Genomic DNA, 21,446 nt, shown 5'->3' with positions numbered 1-21,446 from the left:
ACATGTTTGTCCAGTATTAATTTGGTAAGGAGGGTGGGCTTTCCCATTATCCCCCTCACCTCCTAATTATTTTCAATAGGTAAATCCAAATGTGTATTATTGCAGTCAGCTATTACTAATTTTAAACTTCTCAGTATAGGGTTTTCATAACATCCAGGCTGCAGCAGTTGATCTATGCTGCTGACTCTGGGGTGGATCACTCGGCCATGCTCTGTAAAGAGATTTATATTGCAGAATGTGTCTCCTTGTTAGGGCAGATTTAGCTTCTAGTGATTACATCTTCAAATTCAATTCCCACTAGTTGGCTTTTAGGGTGGCTTTTAGGTTACGTCCTCCCACGCCCTCAAGCTAATTATAACAGTGTGTGAGGGAAAGGTTTTAACTGTTTTTTTTTCTGGACGGCCCCCACTTGTGCATTAAGAAATATCCTTGGGTAGCCTGTGATTCCAGATAGAGAGGCTGTAGTTATCTATTTGCTAACAAGGGCTTGAGAATCTCCTAAAGTTGCTTGGCAGCCCTTTAGTACTCCTGCGTTGTGTTCCGTGTATATGTTTCCAACCAAAATGCCCAGGGCCAATATGGCTTGATGGTCGGCAGGCATTCCTTCCTTGAGAATTTGGAGGAATACTTCCCACAAGCTGTTAAGTCTCTTCCAAAACTCAGTGTTTTGCTTTGGATCGGACAGATTTGTAACTAGAGCCCGTTCTTCCAAAGGGAAGATCTGACACCTTTCAATTATCTTCTGTGCCTCCTCTTTATCTTCAGTAATGTGTGATAAGGGCCCATATAGGGCTGGGCATAGAAAGGAGTAGAGGTAATGTTGGGCCAAATTCCCCCCCTAAGCTTGGGAGAGGCTGTGCACTTGCGTGTAAGTAACATTTCTCACTGCAGGGTGGATTTTTGCTTTTCTGAGCTTCAATCTCATCCCTCAGGGCTTTAATTTCTTTCTCTGTCAATCTGTCAAATGCTTACAGGTTCTTGGACCATGATGCACGTACATGTAGTACGCAGGGGTGCCTTTCAGCAGTCTGGGGGGTATGCTTAAACTGATCCCCATCCATTTTAGTCATTCAGGGGAGCATCCTGTCCACTCCCCGTCTGCTCAGTGGCTTATAGGAAACTAAATCTACACACTCCAAAGAAGGGGTCTGCTGGGTCTAGAGTGTCAGACCTTATCAGCAGCTCATGAAATAAGGGGAGTCGTCACTCCCTCACATAACTGCTCGGTTTCGAGGTTTGGCTGACCCCCCTTGCGTTCAGAACTCCCTTGTGGGAGAGCCCTGGTGCGGCTGGAATCAACTTACTTTTAAGAGACCTGGGCAGCAGCATTCACACTCCACTCATTACATTCATACTCAGCATGCTTTTCACACAGAAATTTTCCCACTTTTAGATGCATCTCTCATTATGGACCTTGTCCATATTTGGGGCGGCAAACAACACTGTTCCCCCCAGGGGCGGCAAACAACATGTTTCCCCCCAGAACTACAGCAGTTCCCAGCACTGCATAAACCTAGGTGCCTTATGTCCAGACGCAATACAACCTTCTTCCCATACCCGGGGCGGCACCACCAATACCACAGCAGTTCCCAGCACTGCATAAACTTAGGTCTACTCGGTGATATCAAAACAACCTCCCCGGAACCGTTTTGCGTCTGACCTTGTTGCAGATTCAAGAAGTTCGGATGGCGTGAGCCCATAAGAAGCAGACGACCCTACAGGCAGTCCTCCTCCACACCCCAGTAGAGATTTCAAAAGGTCTCTTACCTCTTGTTTGGCACCATGGGGGCGAAGGGGGATGGTCTGCAGCCGCTGTCGCTGTCTTCAATCGGGCGTTGCCATCCGAGTCCCGGCACCAAATTGTGGAAGAAAACATTGTCCTCACTCTGAGTTTGTAAGCAACAAGTAGCCAGAGGCAGTTTTATTACGAGCTGCAGCAAGGGAAAAACTGGTTCGGACGGGGGGGAAGCCCCCCCCCCCCGAGGTAGATCTTCGAATACAAGCAATTATGAAGCAGTTTATATACTGTCTATTAAATATAATAACAGTAACAATTAGTCTCCTTCCCATTACAAACACCAATGGCTAACAGTTATTTAGTTCCACCCAGATGCTCCTTATCTCAGGGTCCCTACCAGAGTCAGCATTCTATCCTTATCTCCGTATGGAGGCGAGAGGCGAAGGCAGCGTCTAATTACAGATCTCGCGTTGTCAGGCCACAGACTTAGCCTGACTCTTGCTCTCTTGTTAACAAGACCAAGATGGCTGCACACAAATTCCCTTATTCCCTTTTCCTGCCTCCACAAGATATAGTTATATGATAATATTAGTTAGCATTTTATACCACCTGGTTCATTTAGGTCCTCACCCTGCAATTAACTCTGGGTAGGTAGGAACCAGAGGGAAACCATATTAGTCAACAGGGCTCTGTCCACATGGCCCTCCCTGCAATTGTTTAGGGGTTGTTTGCCATCAGGTCTCCTGCTCCATAAAATAAAGAAGGGACAAGACAGGTGGGTGAGACTGATAAAATGGCAGAGCTGGTGTGTGTGTGTGTGTGTGTGTGTGTGTGTGTGTGTGTTTATCCATATATTTTAGATTTCTAAGGTATTTACAGTTTTTACAGAGTGAACAAAATTGTTACACAGTTTATACTATTCTCTCCCACTCTCTATGCTTTAAGAATATATCAAAATTCCCATATTGTTTTTGTTTTGGGCATCATCCGTGCACCGAGGTGTGGTTCTTGTTATAAAACCTGGGCATTTCCAAGGACTGAATAAGCATGTTCAATATATTTGCTGCATTTGCAGAAATTGTTTACATTTCTATACTTCCCCTTTTCATTCACTTTCAATCTCCTGAGCATTTTGTTCACTTTCAGTCTCCCGATAGCATAATAACCCCAAGCCCGGCTATCTTAATATCTAAATCCAGTGAGGTCTAGTGACTCACACACACAGACCTGCACCAGATGATCTCAATCAAGGCCCATCAGGAATGAATACATAATCATTGTTTAGTAAGGTTCCCAGACAGATGCTCAGGACAGACTGTTTCTGGTTTTCAGCCACTTTTTCAGTCTTTGCTTGGAAGATTGCTTTGAAGCACTATTCTCTATAGAATCATGGAAGGGGGAAAATGACTTTAAAGAAGAAACATAATGTATTTTTTCAAGCTTATGGTTTGCAAAACTTTTTGTATAAAGTTGCAGATTGGCTAAGGAAGGGTAGAATGGCAGCGGGGCTGGGATTAAAGCTTCAGTGACAAGAGATAAAAAGATTTCCATGAGGAAGTGGTTGGAAACAATATATTCATTAGAATAAAATATATAGAATATCCCTGAGTTTTTTACAACTGTGTTCCAAAATTTGGGCAGGTTTGTGCCATGTTCAGTTCCTACCAACTGTAAAAGCAGTTTCCTTTGGTGAAATAGTCTTTTATTACAGGAGGAAGTGTATTCACAATCTGATTATATAGTGGTTTTATTTTCATCTTTTATTTAAACTGAAAAAAAGTCACAGTTCTAGATTACATATAAAACTTTATGTACAGTTTTTTAAATAAACTGAACAGAACTAAAATCCAACTTGGTATGAAATTATATTGTTCTGAGGAAAAGCTTATATGCTGTTTTTGAAAAATTAAATGTTTGACTGTGTATAGGGCTGAAAAATTGTAGATAAATTGTGTTGTAGTATTTTATGTGAAATGAGAACGACTCACTAATTGTATGAAATATAATGATGAAAAATACATACTGTGGATTGGACTGCAATCATCATATATTCAGCATATTTCTCTCTGCTAAGTTTGCGAATGTAGTTCCAGTTTGTAATCACTTTGGGTATGTCTACACTACCCTCCTAGTTCGAACTAGAAGGGTAATGTAGGCATACCACACTTGCAAATGAAGCCCGGGATTTGAATTTCTCGGGCTTCATTTGCAGACGCGGGGGGCCGCCATCTTTAAAACCCCGCTGGTTCAAACCCCGTGCAGCGCGGCTACACGGGGCACGAACTAGGTAGTTCGGACTAGGCTCCCTAGTTCGAACTACCTAGTTAGTGCCCCATGTAGCCGCGCTGCACGGGGTTCGAACCAGTGGGGTTTTAAAAATGGCGGCGCCCCGCGTATGCAAATGAAGCCCGGGAAATTTAAATCCCGGGCTTCATTTGCAAGTGCGGTATGCCTACATTACCGCGCTAGTTCGAACTAGCGGGGTAGTGTAGACATACCCTTTCTCTAGGACATGAACTATAGTGCAAAACTATTTTGAAAGATCAATAACTGCAGCTATATAACAACTTTTTAAATAGTTGCTTTTATTATTTCAATTACTAATGTTAACTTTTCTCTTTCCTAGGGCTGTCTTGACAATCACAGAAACTAAAATGTGCCATAGGGAATATTATCCCCAACATTATTTTTTACTGAAAATAAAACAGTAGATCTCATCTCCACATCTCAAATATTGGAAGATAAAATTTAACACTGGAGAAGTCAAAGGCAAGATTTCCATTGACTTTAAAGGATTTAGAATCTGTCCCATTGCCTCTGATCCTGTAAACATTTAAACACTTAGCACTCAATGAGAGTACTTTTACAGTTAAAATTATTAAGGAGTTTGCAAGAGATAGGACCTGATTTATACCCAAACATGAGAGACTGTTGTATGTCCCATCTGGTTTTGATGACAGTTTATGAAATCAAGTCTCACAAAAGGAGCTGGAAATTTCATATCAGTTGAACTTAGTTAAGTTTAGTTTATAGTGGGTTTATTACTACACAATATTTCTTTTCCTAATTCCGTTTATTTGTCAGTTACTTTGGACAAGCTCCAGATGAATGGGCCCTTCCAATTTACAGCAACATCTTTTGTGTAAAGGTTAAAGCTAGGAAACTGGTCAATGTCATACAGGCGGAATTTGACCTCTCTTTATGGTATCAAGTATGTAGTTAATTGTGTATGGTTCTTTATCTTGCATCTGATATGTTCATGAAAAGGAAATGTGTATTGCTTAATGAGACATTTGGCTTTATATTTTTCCCAACTGTTTGGGGAATTTTACATTTGCAAGTTTAGCACACAGCCAAATACATGGTGATGGACTTTTTGGCATTAGACGTTTTTTTTCCAAGATTTAATCCAAAAATGTATTATTGAAAACAGCTGCAAATCTTACAGATGGTAATCACAGTTCCCTCAGTCTGGAAAGCCAAGGCCTTTCTATTAGCTTATGTACTAAGCCTCAAAGCAAGGAATTGAGATATAAAGAAAAGCCAAATGGCCTCTTTATTGGGCTTTAGTCATAAATAATTAACTAAAAATTGAAAAGGAATCCAAATACTATGATATTGATTTAATAGTTAGTATTTCTAAAGAAGAAAAGAAGATTTTGTTGCTTGAATCCATATGTTGAAAAGCAACAAAAAGAACTTGTTAATGATGACTACATTATTGTGGGGAGGAGGGAAGAAAGACAATTTCTGCTGGTGAAGTTTGCCCCTACAGCCCTATCATATTTCTTGTGGCAAGCAATAATTACTCAGATCCTTTGAATCATTAAAAAATAAATATTGGTCTGATTTTCAGTTGTTTTGTGGGAAGAGAAAAATCAAGCTGCAAACCACAAAACCAACAGCGCCTTTTTTCCTGTCTGGTGCATCCCTAACCTTTGTTGCTCTGAAACATGCTAACATTTCACGGAAGAAATATATCTTGGCATAATGTGCACAGCAGCAACAACTAAATAACAGTAGAGATCAACTCAAGATTTCTGATTCTCTCCCAGTGCTCATAGAATACATTTGCACTGCTTAAAGAACCATCCACATGTAGAGAAAATATGAAAACATATTTAAAAAACACTCTGCCTTTTATTATTTAAAAATGAATTTTATTTGTTCCTCTTATTTTCAAGAAAACAGCATTTAGGGCCTAATTCAAAATCTATTTAAATCTGTGGGAGTCTTTCTATTCATCCTTTAGTTCACCTGCTCCCACTTCTGACTTCCCAGTTAATATAATAATCATTGGTTTGTGACATCACAGCTGATTGCAACACAGAGATGATTGTGACATCACACAGGTAGGGTTCAGTGGTAAATTAGTAATGGAAGTTTTCAAACAAAGAAGTTTCTGAATTTCATGCAAATGTCCTTCATACTGAGCAGTAAAGAAGGATGGGAGCTACTGAACAAATTATAGACTCTAGGGTAAAATTTGTGTTTCTTCAACTTTATCCTGAGGCATCAGAGCCTCTGTGAGAAGGAAAATAAGAAACCTGCATGACATTTTGCATATTTCTATTATCTGAATTGAGACTGGGTATATCAGAATTCTTGATGATTCAGATGACAAATATATTAAGGACACTCCTTGCTTCTGCATCTCTATGTAACAAAGGTTAACTGGATTTTGGTACAAACAAAGAGTACATTATTTCAAAAGGATAAAGCTTTATTTCAATAGGATAAAGTTAAAAAGCTTTTTTTCTCCTGAGCTGATAAACTGCTTTCAAAATACAATTCTGGAGTGAGTCATTAAATATTTTGCACAAATAAAACAAAATGTGCCAACTTACATCAGCAAAGAATATGACTTATGATTACCTTATTCTTCATTTGGCACAGATAAGGCTATGCAATAGATCAACTGGTTGCATTCAAAGTAATGACCCAGGATTTTTGGCTGTCCAGTGAATTCATTAAACCACTGCAGAATTTTTCACACTTGGCTGTCCACTTTACTCACCCCCGGGATTAAGTGTACTACTTTTCTCATGCTCCCCAAGGATTCCATTTGATTTGCAGTCATCTTATTCTTTGCATCAGAAGGTAGCCTAATCAAGAAAATATAAGACTGTTGCTTACATTTGGAGTGCAGTTGCTCTGCCTCTACCATAATATATCAGTAGGATATAAGATATGAAGTAAAGAGCTGTGGTAACTGGAGGTGAGGATAAAAGGACTCTAAAGAGTGAAGAAGAGGACCTGAAAGACAAAAATAAGTCCTTGAGGGTGGAGAAGAAAGCAAGGACATTATATTCTTATGAAGAAGGTAGGTCTAGAAACAGAGAAACATGTCTGGCACAGAAGAAAGACAGCGGCCTGGAAGCAGAGACATCCATTAAACTCTGTAATGCATTTTTTCTTGGGGAAAGTCCCAAGGTCATGCCATCATCCTGAAAGCCTTTCTTTTGTTTCTGTTTCACACTCTTTCTCCTTCTCTTTCCATGTCACTGTTGGGATTATTGTTGCAAACCTTGTCCATCTGACTGAGGAAGTTTGGGGCTATAGGCCTCTGTTCATAGGATTTATCAGAAAATATATTTCCTGTATAACTTGAAGTATCTTTTGAAATGTAATTAATAAATATCCCTGCAATATAATTCTAGATGACTGATAATCTTTCTGGGTATGTCTACACCACCCTCCTAGTTCGAACTAGGAGGGTAATGTAGGCATACCGCACTTGCAAATGAAGCCCGGGATTTGAATTTCCCGGGCTTCATTTGCATAAGCGGGGAGCCGCCATTTTTAAAACCCCACTGGTTCGAACCCCGTGCAGCGCGGCTACACAGGGCTCGAACTAGGTAGTTCGGACTAGGCTTCCTATTCCGAACTACCAGTACACCTCGTTCGGAATAGGAACGTGTACTGGTAGTTCGGAATAGGAAGCCTAGACCGAACTACCTATTTCGAGCCCCGTGTAGCCACGCTGTACGGGGTTCGAACCAGCGGGGTTTTAAAAATGCCGGCTCCCCGCTTATGCAAATGAAGCCCGGGAAATTCAAATCCCGGGCTTCATTTGCAAGTGCGGTATGCCTACATTACTCCGCTAGTTCGAACTAGTGGGGTAGTGTAGACATACCCTCTACGTATTCTGTATTGACTGTGAAATTTGCTAGGCTTTGAAAGTAAATTCTGTAGAATGGTATACAATTTCTGTAAAGCTCATTACCATTATGGAAAAATCCTACAGACTTTATTAAGAAATAAACCAATAGGAGCCTATAGAAATGTTACAGGATACTAGAGATTGTATTCTGAAAACCAATAACATTTTGCCAGTTACATTTTTTCTATAGGTTTGCATTCTGCATTACCAAATTGTGCAGAAAAGAAGAAATTGTGGCTCAAATTCAATCTTTCATATGCTGTAAGGAAGTGAAGCCTTTGAGTTCACTTAGACCCAGTTACAAACTTTATGCAGAAACATGTCTAGACTACATGGCTCCGTCGATGGAGCCATGTAGATGAGTTTACTAGACATAGCAAAATGAAGCGGCGATTTAAATAATCGTTCTTCATTTACAACAAAATGGCCATCGCGCTGTGCCGACGATCAGCTGATTCGGCACAGCAGGGCAGTCTAGATGTGCTGCGGTTGATAAGGGAAGCCTTTGTCGACTGCTCCGGTATGCCTCGTGAAACTATGATTGAATTCTGGGCCCTCGATATTGAGAAGGCAAGGAGCCATGTCCCCTCTATAGGCAATATTCAAATGTTCTCCGAGGTAGCGCAGCCACATTGATGGAGCCTACCTTGGACTCAAAGAACAAGGAAGCACCCTGTGGAGTTTGGCAGGATGGCCTATGCTTCTGGCATCTGCTGGGTCCAAAAAGCAGCAACGGGTACTTATAGCGACTCCTCTCCTTAGCCACATCCCACAAGGCGTGCCTCTACTCCCTCCCCTCTCACATGACATAAATGGCCCACAGTGAGCATGCAACTTTCCATGCCTGATTGTCAGTGTAGAAGCCACAGCAAGACAAGCATGGAGTCAAAGGTGCTGCAAATCACTGCGATGCTCATGGCTCTCATGCTGCTCCTCATGGCGCACAACATCCACGGTGCCCGCAACAGGCCAAGGAGTGGGAGGAAGAGGACATGGAGGATCAACCTAGGCATGGCTCACTGGCTCTGCTCAGGCAAGTCCTGGCTCTTATGCTGCTGTACACACCACTCAGTCCCCTGGTCATAATGGAATGCTGCTTCTGGAGTCAGGAAACAATCTCAGACTGGTGGGACTGCATCATCATGCAAGGATGGGTTGATCAGCACTGGCTGTAGAACTTCCGCATGCGCAAGGCCACCTTCCTGGAGCTCTGTGAGTCGCTCACTACTGCCCCAAGATGACAGGATACCTGCATGAGACCCACTCTCACTGTGCAGAAGCATGTGGCCAATGCCCTCTGGAAACTTGCCACATCAGACAGCTACTGTTCAGTCGGGAACCAGTTCAGCGTGGAGAAATCCACATGCAAGGCCATGCTCATATAAGTAACCAAGCTCATTAATCACATCCTTTTACAGAGGGAATGTGGAGGGCTTTGCTTCCATTGGCTTTCCTAACTGCAGGGGGAGCATAGACAGAACACACATCCCCATTTTGGCCCCTGACCACCTTGTCTCAGAATACATTAACTGCAAGGGTTACTTCTCCATGGTGCTGCAGGCACTTGTGGATCACAAGGGATGCTTCACCAACACCATTGTCAGCTGGTTAAGAAAGGGGCATGACACATGCATCTTTCGGAACTCATGCCTCTTCCAAAAGCTACACACCATCACTTTTTTCCCAGGCCAGACAATCGTAGTCGGAGAGGTGGATATGCCCATTCGGATCCTGGGTGACTCAGCCTACCATTTGCTCCCCTGGCTCATGAAGCCCTACACTGGCAGCCTGGAACCCAGCAAGGAGCAGTTCGATAACAGGATGAGCGGGAGCAGAATGGAGTGGAATGTATGTTTGGGTGTTTAAAGGGGAGGTTCAGGAGTCTCCTGACCTGCCTGGACCTCAATGAATGCCCTTCGTGGTGGTGGCTTGTTGTGGGCTCTACATCCTGTGTGAGAATAGGGGAGAAATCTTTCTGCCAGGGTTGGGGGCTGAGGCAGAATGCCTGGCCAGGGAGTTTGAACAGCCAGACACCAGTGCCATAAGGAGAGCATAGCAAGGGGCAGTGCTAATCAGAGAGGTCTTGAAAGACAGTTTTATGCAAGTCCAGTTCTGAGACTCTGCCACATGGTTCTCCACAAGGGGCCCCTGCATTCCCAGTGTGTGCCTTTCATCCCTCACCCTTTTCCTCCCCTTTCCTTTCCTTCCCTCCCCTGCAATTCCAGAAATACAGCGATTGTTAATCAATTATCAGGAGTCTTTATTTGAGGAAAAACAGGTGAGGGAATGACTTGGGTACTGGAAGTGATGAGAAGAGGTCAGGAACAAGATTGGGACTTGTGCCTGCTTCCAAATGGTCTGGAGGCTCCAGCTGGCCCAGAGCTTGCCCCCATATTCTGGGGCCCCAGCAACTCCTGGGATCCTGGCAGTGGAAGCCATGGACTGTCAGGGTTCTGGTCAGTGGCCCTCTTCAGGCAAGTTGCTGTGCACTCTTTCACCAAGGTGAGGGTTGAAAACATTGTCTCTTGCTAGTGGGCTAACAGGGTTAAAAAAAGAACTGGATAAATTCATGGAGGGTAGGTCCATCAATGACTATTAGCCAGGATGGGTAGGAATGGTGTCCCCTGCCTCTGTTTGTCAGAGGTTGGAAATGGATGACAGGGAAGGGATCATTTGATGATTACCTGTTCTGTTCACTCCCTCTGGGGCATCTGGTATTGGCTACTGTTGGAAGACAGGACACTGGGCTAGATGAACCTTTGGTCTGACCCTGAATGGCTGTTCTTACGTTCTTATGCTAGCTGCTCCTAGATGGCCCTCTTCTCCTCTTGGTCAGCTCTCCTCTCCTCTCTCAGCAACCCAATCCAGGCACTCCACCTCGACCTCCTGCATGAGGGAGTGCAAGCTGTGCATCTGCTCCCTCATTAGCTCGTCCCTGGTTCATTTGCACCTGCTGATCCTAGTCAGGCAGGCAGATGCAGCGGTAGCTGAGGGATGTACACATCTTGCAGCTGTCCCGGATGACAAGAAAAGTTACAAGGGCAGTCATCACAGGAGATACTTTGTATGAAGCCTTCCCCTAATCTTATAGAAGCCTTCCCCTAATCTTATAGTTGACAGCAGAGGTCTCCATTCAGACAAGGGGGGGGTGTTTCACGCCAGGCCACATTTTGGCTTTCAAAGGGGCACGTTGGAACATCCAAGCATGGTAAGGGGCCAGCCAGGCCATGAGCATGCAGGCAAGATGGGGCTAGAGGCAGAGGGTAGCTTCCTGCTGGTACAGCACATGTGGCTTCTTGAGACAGTACAACTTTCCCGGCCAGGCTAGGAACCTGCAGATAGGCAGTGGGGGAGGAAAGGGGGCTGCTCCGCATCCCGCTGTATCTGGCACATACCAGTTCCAGCTCTCATGGCCTCCCAGAGAGAGAGAAATTCTGAGCACACACTTCTTGCCTGAGTGAGAGTGCAAATAGGTTCCCCTCCCTCTCCTTCCAGTAGGCTCCCATGCAAAATATTAATCTCCACATCATTGCACTTGATTGAGAGCAAATGCTGACTGAATGTGGGCATGAACCTGGGCCGTATGCTGCACTGCTGTATGGTTCCATGACCCTAGACTACTTACTGATGGCTTCTTGTCAGAAGGTGTCTTACTGCAGAGGCCAGAATAAGGCAGGCCTCCCCAGGAACCTTGTGAGAAGGATTGAGGGGTTTCTGTGTGAGAGCTTCATGAAGCCAAGTACTCCAAACTAGCACTCCATCTGGAGACTTGTGAGTAAGCTGTTCTGTGCCCCCCAAGCTGAGTAGTCTGAGAGAGTGCACCACCCCTGAGAGCCTGTTGCTTGACCCTGCCTGTAGTTAAAGTTAGAGAACCTACCAAAAGCGCCCTCCCCAGAGTTGTCGGTGGCCTGGGGGACATCCTAGGAGGGGAGGGGACTGGATCCAAGGTGAGGAGCTGCTCCTGGCTCTCAGGAATTACCTAGCTGGTCTTCTCCTCCCCGTCTTTCTCCTTCTCCTCCTTGTGACCCTGCACCACTCTGACCTCCTACAGGCTAACACCAGGAGTGTCTTGGACAGACTCAATGACCAGTGCAGAGGAGCTAACTCCCCTCCTCCCCTCGAAGGGCATCCATCTGGTTATAGTAGCAGCAGGAATGAGGTGCTGCCCCAGAGTGTTCACTCTGCTCTTTGGCCTTCTGATAAGACTTTCACATCTCCTGAATTTTTAGCCTGCACTGCTTGAGAATCCTGGTATGGCCTTTGGCCATGAGGCTGGCAGCGATCCTACCGTAGAGGTCTGTGTTCCATTTGTTGGTGCGGAGGTCATGGAGAATGGACTCCTCAGCCCAAAATTCAATGAGGTCTAGGATCGCCCATTCACTCCAGGCTGGAGATCTTCTGTGGTCCTAGGCAGTGGAGGCCATGGGAGCTGAAGTGCTAACAGCTGCCTAAGTATCCAAGGCACTCATGTCACGTTGTCCTAGTTGCCCGCCCAAAGGGCTCGCAAAGCTGGCCACGTGGGACAGGCCATTCTCCAGTTCTCCAGACTTTTAGAGCTCCATCAGAGGAGGAGAGCAGTGGTGACACAAAGTGTGGCCAGAACAGTCATAGTGGACAGCTGCAGGAGGCCTTCCAGTACCACAGCATCTACACTACCATATTTTTTGACATTCACAGTTGGGAATAGCATTACTCCTTGTGAAAAGCAGGACTACAGGATTCAAATTCTGTGGTCACTTAGGGCAGAACAACAGGGTTGGTATTGTGGATGCATTGCATAGATAAGTGACCATGGGGGGCTACATTCAGTAAACTCCTAGTGTAGACCAGGCCTTAGAATCTTGCTTATGATGTTTCCTTCCACAGAGAGAGAGAGGTGCCATCTGAAAACAGTACTGGAAGCCAGGAGCTCTTGAATTCTAATTCTGGTTTTGACAGTGTCTGGATCCTGAGGGACAAGCTACCTTATTTTTGTTTGGGTTACTCCATCTGTAAAATGGTTACACCAATACGTGCCTACCTCCGGGGGAACAAAGAATTAATTAATTAACTATCCTCTGATTTTCAAAGGGTGTTACGTGCCTACTTCACATTGAAAGTAAATGAGATTTGGACATCTGGGTCCCTAAAACTGTTCTGCAAATCCCAACCTTAATGCTTGCAAAGCACTTTGAAGATCTTCTAGGCTATGTGGCAAGCCAGGTTGTACCTATATTTTGTATTGCAGGTTTTTAATTTCAAATGAATCAGATTGGTAAATTGAGATCTAATAAACAAAGAAAGTTCAAACAGTTTATATGTTCAAGTAATTAACAATAAAAAAATATGGCTTTTACATTCGTCTGTTTGTTGTTTTTATTAGTGTAGGCAAACAGATAAAAATCCCCTTGTTGAGTATTTAGTTTAAATTGTGGGGGGTTTTCTTCAAGAGCTAAAATACCAGTATGATTTCACAAATATGGGGAAAAGAGAAGATTTTGTATACAAAAGTAATTTCATAAAACAAACAAAAATACAATAAACCAAATGTCTAAAACACCAAAATACCCAATTGTTTCACTTGTTTCTTTTCTTGATGTGAGTTGCCTTTCATCTTTGAGATGAGGTGAAGTAATGGGGCAAGAGTTCAGGGATACATGCAAATACATGCATGGGAAGAGACTTAAACCACTGCAGTTCAGAGTGAAGCAATAGCAGTTCCTGTCTGGATGCCTGAAGGCAGTTTATTGGAGAGTTGGGGCTTGTCAGCCCAAGTGCTTGGGGTGCCCTCTCCAATCTCCTCTTCATTCAAGCAAACAGGAACTTGCAGGTTTCCAGGCCAATTTCAGTTAGCATTGTTCTTCTTGGCTCAGGTTCCCTGCGCCACTGCTGCTGCTCCCCTGATGTCCGGCAGTCATTTCCGGTTCCACGTGAAACTCTGGGGCTTCTCACCACCTCCTGACTGCCATGTAGATCCCACACACAAAGACAGCCTGGCCACTTCCTGATTTAGGCTGTTTCCCCTTCTCTGGCCAGTAGAAAGGGAAGTGCAGTGGTGATGGGAACGATGGGAGTTGAAGGCCTCTGTTGTGCAGCTCCATCCCAATAGCATTTAGAGTTATTGATTAATTACATGACTGGGGGGGAGGGGGAGCTGACAGAATTGCCAGCCCCCCGTAGGCAGGCCTGTACATGTCAGGCTGGCTTCAATGGACATCTCAAGTACTGCTGGGAACCACATAACACTGTTGGGGCTCCTTCATTATGTCATACTAGTAGATGTATCTGGCACGGCACAAGTCTTTAAGGGTATATCGACATTGCAGCCGTTGCTCGAAATAAGCTACACAGTGCCAAATTTGGCAATAGAGTGCTATTCCGAAATGTCCCTTAATCCTCGTGGAATGAGGTTTACTGGGATGTCGGAATAGCACGCCTGTTATTTTGAAAGCTATTTCAAAAACAGCTTTGAAATGGAAAATGCTATTTCGGGATACCGGAAGTATCCAGAAATATTGCTGCTGTCTAGATGCACCACAACTGAAGTAATTGTTTTAAATAAATGAAAAATGTACATGTTTTATTTAAATGAGTGTTTTTTTAAAAATGAAGGAAAATGAAGGCTGGAGTGAGGGTTCGGGGTTAAGGAGAGGCGGGGTGGGTGATTTAGGCAGAGGGTTGGGGAGTGTGGGAAGGCTCAAGGCATGGGGTGCCTTGGCCAGTGGCTCCTGCTGCACTGGGGGGCATCTGGGTCTGTGCACTTGTCAGCTATGGGTTGGAACTCTGTGGGCTGGCCCTGGCCTGACTCTGCTCCCAGGCCTGCAGCTGCTCTAGGGTAAGCCTTGCTTGGGGCAGTGGCCACACCATCCTGCAGCCTGTTGGGGGGGCAATGCTCTGAGGGCTGGCCACAGGCCTCTAGCTGCCACCCTGCACTGCAGCTGTTCTGCAGGACGCAGGACTTTGGGAGATATTCCTGGCCTCCGGTGGCCCCCTCCATCCTGTAGCCTGTTTGGGAAGAGGAGCTCCAGAGGGCTGGCCAGGCTCCATGGGCTGCTCCCAGCCTTCAGGGACCTGATGTGGCCTGCAGGCTGTCAGGAGAGGGCAGGGGCTACCCACAGCCTCCAGTGTGGGGAGGCAAGACTCTGGGGTTTGCTCCTCCCCTTCAGTGATTCCCCTGCAGCCTGCTGGCTGTTGGGGGGGAGGCTGTAATGGCTGCCCCTCCTCCAGCTGCCTCCCTCCAATGGCCCTCGTAATCTGCAGGCTGTCTTGGGAGTGGGTGAGGCACTGGGGGCCCTTTCCCATGCCTACAGGCTCTCCAAGGGGGGACACGCTCCAGGTTTGGGGAGGATTTCCTTATCCAGTCTTTGTGCTGCAGCTGCCTCCAGTGGCCACTCTCAGTATCACATTCCTCTTCTCAATGCCCTTCCCTTCCGTGTCCCTTTGCTCTCTTCCCCCTCCCTTTCCCTGTTATGGAAAACTGTCCCATTTCTGGCACAGCCTGTTTTCCAGGCACAACCAAACCCTGACCTGGTTTAAGTTAGGCTAAGGGGAAGCTGCATGCCAAAGTTGGTGGTCCCAACTATTACAGTTTAGGAGAAGTTCTTGAACAAATGGACTCACAGATGCACAGACAGAGGACTCACAGATAGAGTCACACTTTAGATATGATATACAATATTCCTTCTCCAGTCTCATCTGCATCTGATTCTCTTTGTCATCATGAGCTAAATGGCCACGCACTCCTCAAATCTCACTTTTCTACCAGCCTATCATCTCTACTGCTCCTTTGTTACCTGGCTCATCCCAACAGACATTCCAATAAACATAAAATTCAAATTATGCACTGCAGCTCACTTTCCCTCACTGCAGATACTGCGAGGACTCTATCCACTGTCTTACTTTCCAGGCTTGTGGTCAGCTTCTTTTTTCCCCTAGTTTGACTTTAGGTTGCATTTCTTTACTGCGATGGCCTGATGCTGATTTGTGACTGCTGTAAAACTGATGTATCTCGACCCCTTTGTGTATTTATGCTCCCCTATAAAGCACTATGAACACTTATAGAATTATGGAAATAATAAACAAGAGAACACTACTAATGTGTGTTCAGAGCAACACAGAGTGACAGAGCCACTTTCATGAGCAATAAACTCAATAAATGAAAGCCTGTCTCTTTCTGCCCAGCAGCTGAAAGAGTGAAACTTGACAATGACATGACAAGGAAACTCATCCTTGGTGAGTGACTCCTTGCAATAAGGATACATTTGTCCCAGTGACTCCAAAATTCATTGTGGTAAAATCTAATACTTTGGTAACTCCTATGAAACAGTCAGCTGATTTTAGAGAAGATCAGAGTGAGACCTGAAAACCTTTTGGACTTAGATCAAAGCCAGAGGGCAGCTTCTTCAGAAACAACAGAAATATGACATCATTTCACATCAGAGAACAAATAAAAGGGGAAACAGTTCTTTGCAGCGGAGAGATCAGCCTGTGGTCAGATCATGCAAAAAGTACAGTAAAATAAAATAAAATTAAAATTGTAAGTTACTAGCAACACAAAATGTTTCCTCCTAATATATAAATTAAGAGTTACGGAACTAAGCAGAATGTCTTCTGTTTTTCTAAGCTCATTAGTATCTGGAAAGCCCATGGCCTGATGATATTAATGACATGAACTGTGTATAAGGTCTGCTTTGTTTGGGAACGTGTCATTACTAATCAATGAATAATCAATCCAGTTAAAGAAAAAATAAAACAAAACAAAGGAGTCAGAATAAATACCCTAAGGCGTATTGACATCAGTTTTTAAGCAACATTCTCCATTGCTTTAATATGGATTTATGCTTAATAACAGTTGGCAGCATGTGGACTATCTAATTTCTTTAAACAGAAAACTTCTTAATCTCATTCCCCCAGGGGAATAGCTAAGTTCATAAAGCACACCTTTTAATTATAAAATTTTATGGTCCTTCATATAATAGTTGCCAGAACAACTCTCTCTCCCTCTCACACACACATGCACAAAGGAACACTCCGACATTTTCACAAGACAAACAACAAGTTATTAAGGGGCAGGGAGGACATTTCTGACAAACATAGGCAATATCGAAGGACCAGTGATTAATGGGCTTATGATTCTTTAGATATTCTATTCAGTGTGATGGGGGTTTTCCAAGTTCAAGCAAAAGAAAAAATTAAATGTAGCCCTGTTGTTTCAGTTGAAGTTATATATGAGACTGGTTTTACAAAACCCATACTGTAAAATTGTATTTTGAAAAAGACTTCCAATTTGTGTTTGCATTTCTTTGGGCTAGTACAATGGAAAAGTTTGCTATTAATTTCAAGCATGCGTGGCAGCACTCAGTGCAGAGAGTTCATTTTAATAGGTGATGCTCCTGTGAAGCCAAAGCAGAACTTTCTCTGGGTTTTAGAATTACTACAATACATCAAGATAATGCTGGGCTGTCAAGGTTGAAGAAGTTGATGGTAAAAATCACAGCAAACTTGGACAGGGCTTTCTATCCATGTGGCCTAGGTTGTTATTCAAGCCATTTCTCCAGTCATTGTACTAGTCTCTCTATTACTGCATAGTAAGTTTTCCCCTACTAAGCTATTCATACATAATACCGTTTTCCTAATTCTGGTGATGGGGTATCTCCTAGCTGGAGTAATAGACTTTGGAATGTTGTATATAGGATGTCATTTTCAACTGGCATTTGACAAATTGTGCAGCTTATAGATGAAACCTTCATCGTGCCTCAGGTTGTGAAAGACTGGCCTTCCCGATGGCGTCCCTCGATGTTCCATTACCTTCAGTGTGCCATTTTAACCACAGGTATAATTTTATAATTGTGCCTAAAGAAAAGGTTATAAGCTATAAGAAAGCAAATGTAGTGATCAATCATGGCTTCTTCTGGGTAACTGCTTAGCGTAGTAGGAAACCTAGCAGAGACATTTTTACCTCTGCTTTCCATGGGGCAATAATAACAGTTTCAGGGGCTGAAGAAACCAATCAGGCCTCTTTAGTGCTACTGAAATAGGCTAAAAAGTAGCATCATTGTGCCAGCAAAGTGGCTCTATGGCACCAGCCCCTTCGTCTCCCTTCCTCCAGCTGGTTGTGTTGGGGGGTGCTTGGAAGAGCAAAGGAAATTCCAGCCGTTATTCTTCCCTAACTTGTACCAGAGATTGAACCAGCCTCCAGCTGCTGTCCATGTAATTTTGTGCATCTGTGTGTGTTGTAGGTGGCTGAAAGCTTTATCTTTTCCTTCCTTGGGGCCATGACATGGAACATAGGTTTATTTAAGTATTTAGCCATCATGTCACACAATGTCATAATGCCTCCCTTCATCAAAAAAACAGAGCGACTCTGAGTCACACAATATAAGTACCTCAAGACACTCTTCAGTCAACAAATAAAGAACCATTTTGAAAGTATCATGGGGAGAGAAAAGTGGAGTTTCAAAGCAGGGGCTATAAAGTCATTGTTTTTAGAATGCATCCCGAGTGAATATTCATCAGGAAGACCAATGGTGTTTTGTAACATCTAAGGTCCTGACCCAACTTCATAGTAATGAAATATGACTTCCTTTAAATGCTTTGGTGAGTTCTCCCATGTCGGAACATACTGTAGCTATTTTTAGAGTTATGTAAGTAATGAATTGGCACTGAGCTGCACGACGTGATTAAAAGTACTTCCAGACAGCCCCACCATCTGCTCTCAACATTTGAAGAGGCTGCTAGTCAAGAGTGTTGAAGGCAGCAGAACAATCAAATATGGAACATACCCCAGAGTTAGCCTACAGCAAGAGATTAGTCATGCCCAGGGTCTTCCCTCCCATGAGAGTAAGGAATAAAAAAACTGTCCGAAACAGGAAAGTAGTGTTACAGGGCTTTTCTTAAGCTGGGATAAATGACATAGAAATTCCCACACAGATTTGAACTCCTTCCCACATTTATCATCAGGGCTTCTGTGAGGGAGCAAGAGGAGGGCCTGGCAGTGCAGGGCTAAACAAGGCCTTTTTGCCCAACTAGCCCCACCCTATTTTACCTGCAGCCAATGCCAGGCCTGGAGGGAGAATAAAAGGAGGGAACCTGGCTCAGTTAGGGGCTGACCAGCGAAGAGACAGAAGCTGGTTCTGCTGTCACAAGGACCTGAGCCAGAGCCGTGTACTGAGTCAGCCACAGGAGCACATAAGCCTCCAACCCTCTCCCTGGCACAAAGGGGGGCGGGGAGAACCAGAAAGAATCCTCACTGAGGAGGGGGAAATTGGACTCTTGGGGCCATGCCCCAAACTGAAAGAACTAGACTCTGATAAGAGGTTGGAATGCCTAGGCCCCAGGACCTCAGTGGCAGGGGGCTGTACCCCGGGCCACCAGCTAGTACCAGGACCTAACCACTCGGCCACCGGTTGCCTGGGAAACCCGACCACAGCTCGATAGAAAATGACACACAGGTATTGTGCAAACATAATATTATACACCTACTGGGTGTGGTGTACTCAAATACAGATTTTATTCTAGAACAAGGACCCCCAGACTAATAAACAGATAAAGAAACCACTTAGTCTTTGAACCAAAGAGGCTTTAAGCCAGGAGCCCAACAGGCATGTTCACACAGTGGGATAAAAGGTATATAACAAACTCCGTCACTATTTTTGCAGGTGAGGCTCACACAGGCACAGAAGCGGGGACAGGAAGAGGATGCTACGAAGGCTGTGATTGACAAGGACAACAGAATACACCAGGATGAGTCTACAACTGGAACACAGGTAAACCTTCCAAAGATTTATGCAGGTTGATGACACTGCTGCCACAAAGAAGAGGGACTTGGCTGCCTTCCAAGGCCATGCCAGAGAGAGGGATAGGCCTGGCTGAAAGGTTTTGGAGACCTACAGTGCCAGGAGTCCTTTTCCAGTGCCGGGCCTTAATGTGGTGCTCTATGCATTGAAGCACTCCGTCTTATGTCCTGCCTTTGCGGCTGCAAGGTGGACTCCATAAGGAGCTATTCAAGATGAAAGTCCTGCTCCTTTCTGGTCTAAGGTTTAAAAACTTCTCAGACTTTACACTTCTCTGCCAGGTGAGCTTCTCCCAGGCATTGAAGAAAGGAGTTGTGGGGGGAAGTCACTCGTCAATATAGACTTCTGACAAGAGCTGCAGAACTTGAATTCCTGGGACTCTGGCATGCCTGAGGTCACAGAGGGCACATGGACAAGAAGAGAAAACCCCTTCCCCCTCCCCTGGCTGCTACAGATGCTAACTACCTGGTAATTATTAACTATTGTCAAACAAACTAACACTAAATGCTAGGGAGACATGGTGCTTGCAAAGCAAGAGAGCCACCAGTTCCAACAGCCGTCACTGGCAGTAAGAAGAACCTGAGGGGTGGTTCGGTCAGTAGAGTCATATAGGGCATCCAGTCGGTGCCACGCTAGGGACCTTTACAGTTGACCCAATGGATGGAAGCGAGGGTAAAAACTTTCTGGCTCACATATCTCAATTGGAATACGTATGAGCAGGTACTCAAAGAACGACCTTACCCTGGGAGATCATCTTGGTTACAACAATCTTGCAGCCCACTGAGATGAAGGAGGGCCATCCATAAAGCTCACTCACTAGCCTAGATTGCTGGCAGCATGAACAGTAACCACTGAGTGTGGTTTAAAGGGTGAAGGATTCTGCTTCCAACCTGCATAGAAGCAAAGAAGCCAGACATAACTCCCCCCTAGTTATAATTTTTCAAATGAAATATCAAAGTCCCTATGTATTTTCATAGACCTGCATTAAAAAAACTGTAGTGGTTAGATATTTACCAAACTTGTATATTAGTTGATTCACCACAAGCTTCCTAATCAGCATATGCATACGGTTCTGAAAACAAGCTTGGTTAGAGGAAGATATGCCACAAGGTACCTACAAATAGGACACTTTCTTAAAAGTGCATGGAGACCAAGGAAAGAGGAATGATTTATAAAGAGAGAAGAAGAACCCAAGGAACATTCTAAAAATCACTCTACATAAATGGATACTTTAATCATGAAGGAATGAAAAGTTGGGAACAGCCAAATACTTCTTATGTCTCTATGATTTGGCATTGCTTGATAATTTTTCTTTTAGGCTATAATTATAATGATCCCACACATTAAGTATATTTTTGGCTTAATTCCCTTTCTGTAATAAACAGATTTTCCAGTTTTCCTTTATATACTGCCATAGCAATTGTTAAATAACACCATTATTTTTATCCTTATCTCTTCATTTTGATAATCAACTGAAGGGAGAAAAGTTGGTTAGAAGCTTATGTGAGGATTTTATCATATCTATCCTCAGAAGCCCAAGAAACACAACATCAGTTCAAAACGCTCTCATCAGAGCCTTAATGAATTGAATGGGGGTTCTGTGAGGAAATTTTAATCACACTGCCACTTTAGAACCATAGTTTATTAACTAGTGACAGGATTATCTAGCACAGACAGACAACCCTAGTTTTGTGCAAACCTCCCCTATAAACATTGAGCACTTTGTGCCATAAAGATATTTTTTACTCTGTGCTCCAGGTATTTGTTAGGAGGG

This window comes from Pelodiscus sinensis, chromosome 7, assembly GCF_052426305.1.
Source record: "Pelodiscus sinensis isolate ZL-2025 chromosome 7, ASM5242630v1, whole genome shotgun sequence".
NCBI lineage: Eukaryota > Metazoa > Chordata > Testudines > Trionychidae > Pelodiscus > Pelodiscus sinensis.
This window is presented reverse-complemented; position numbering follows the sequence as displayed.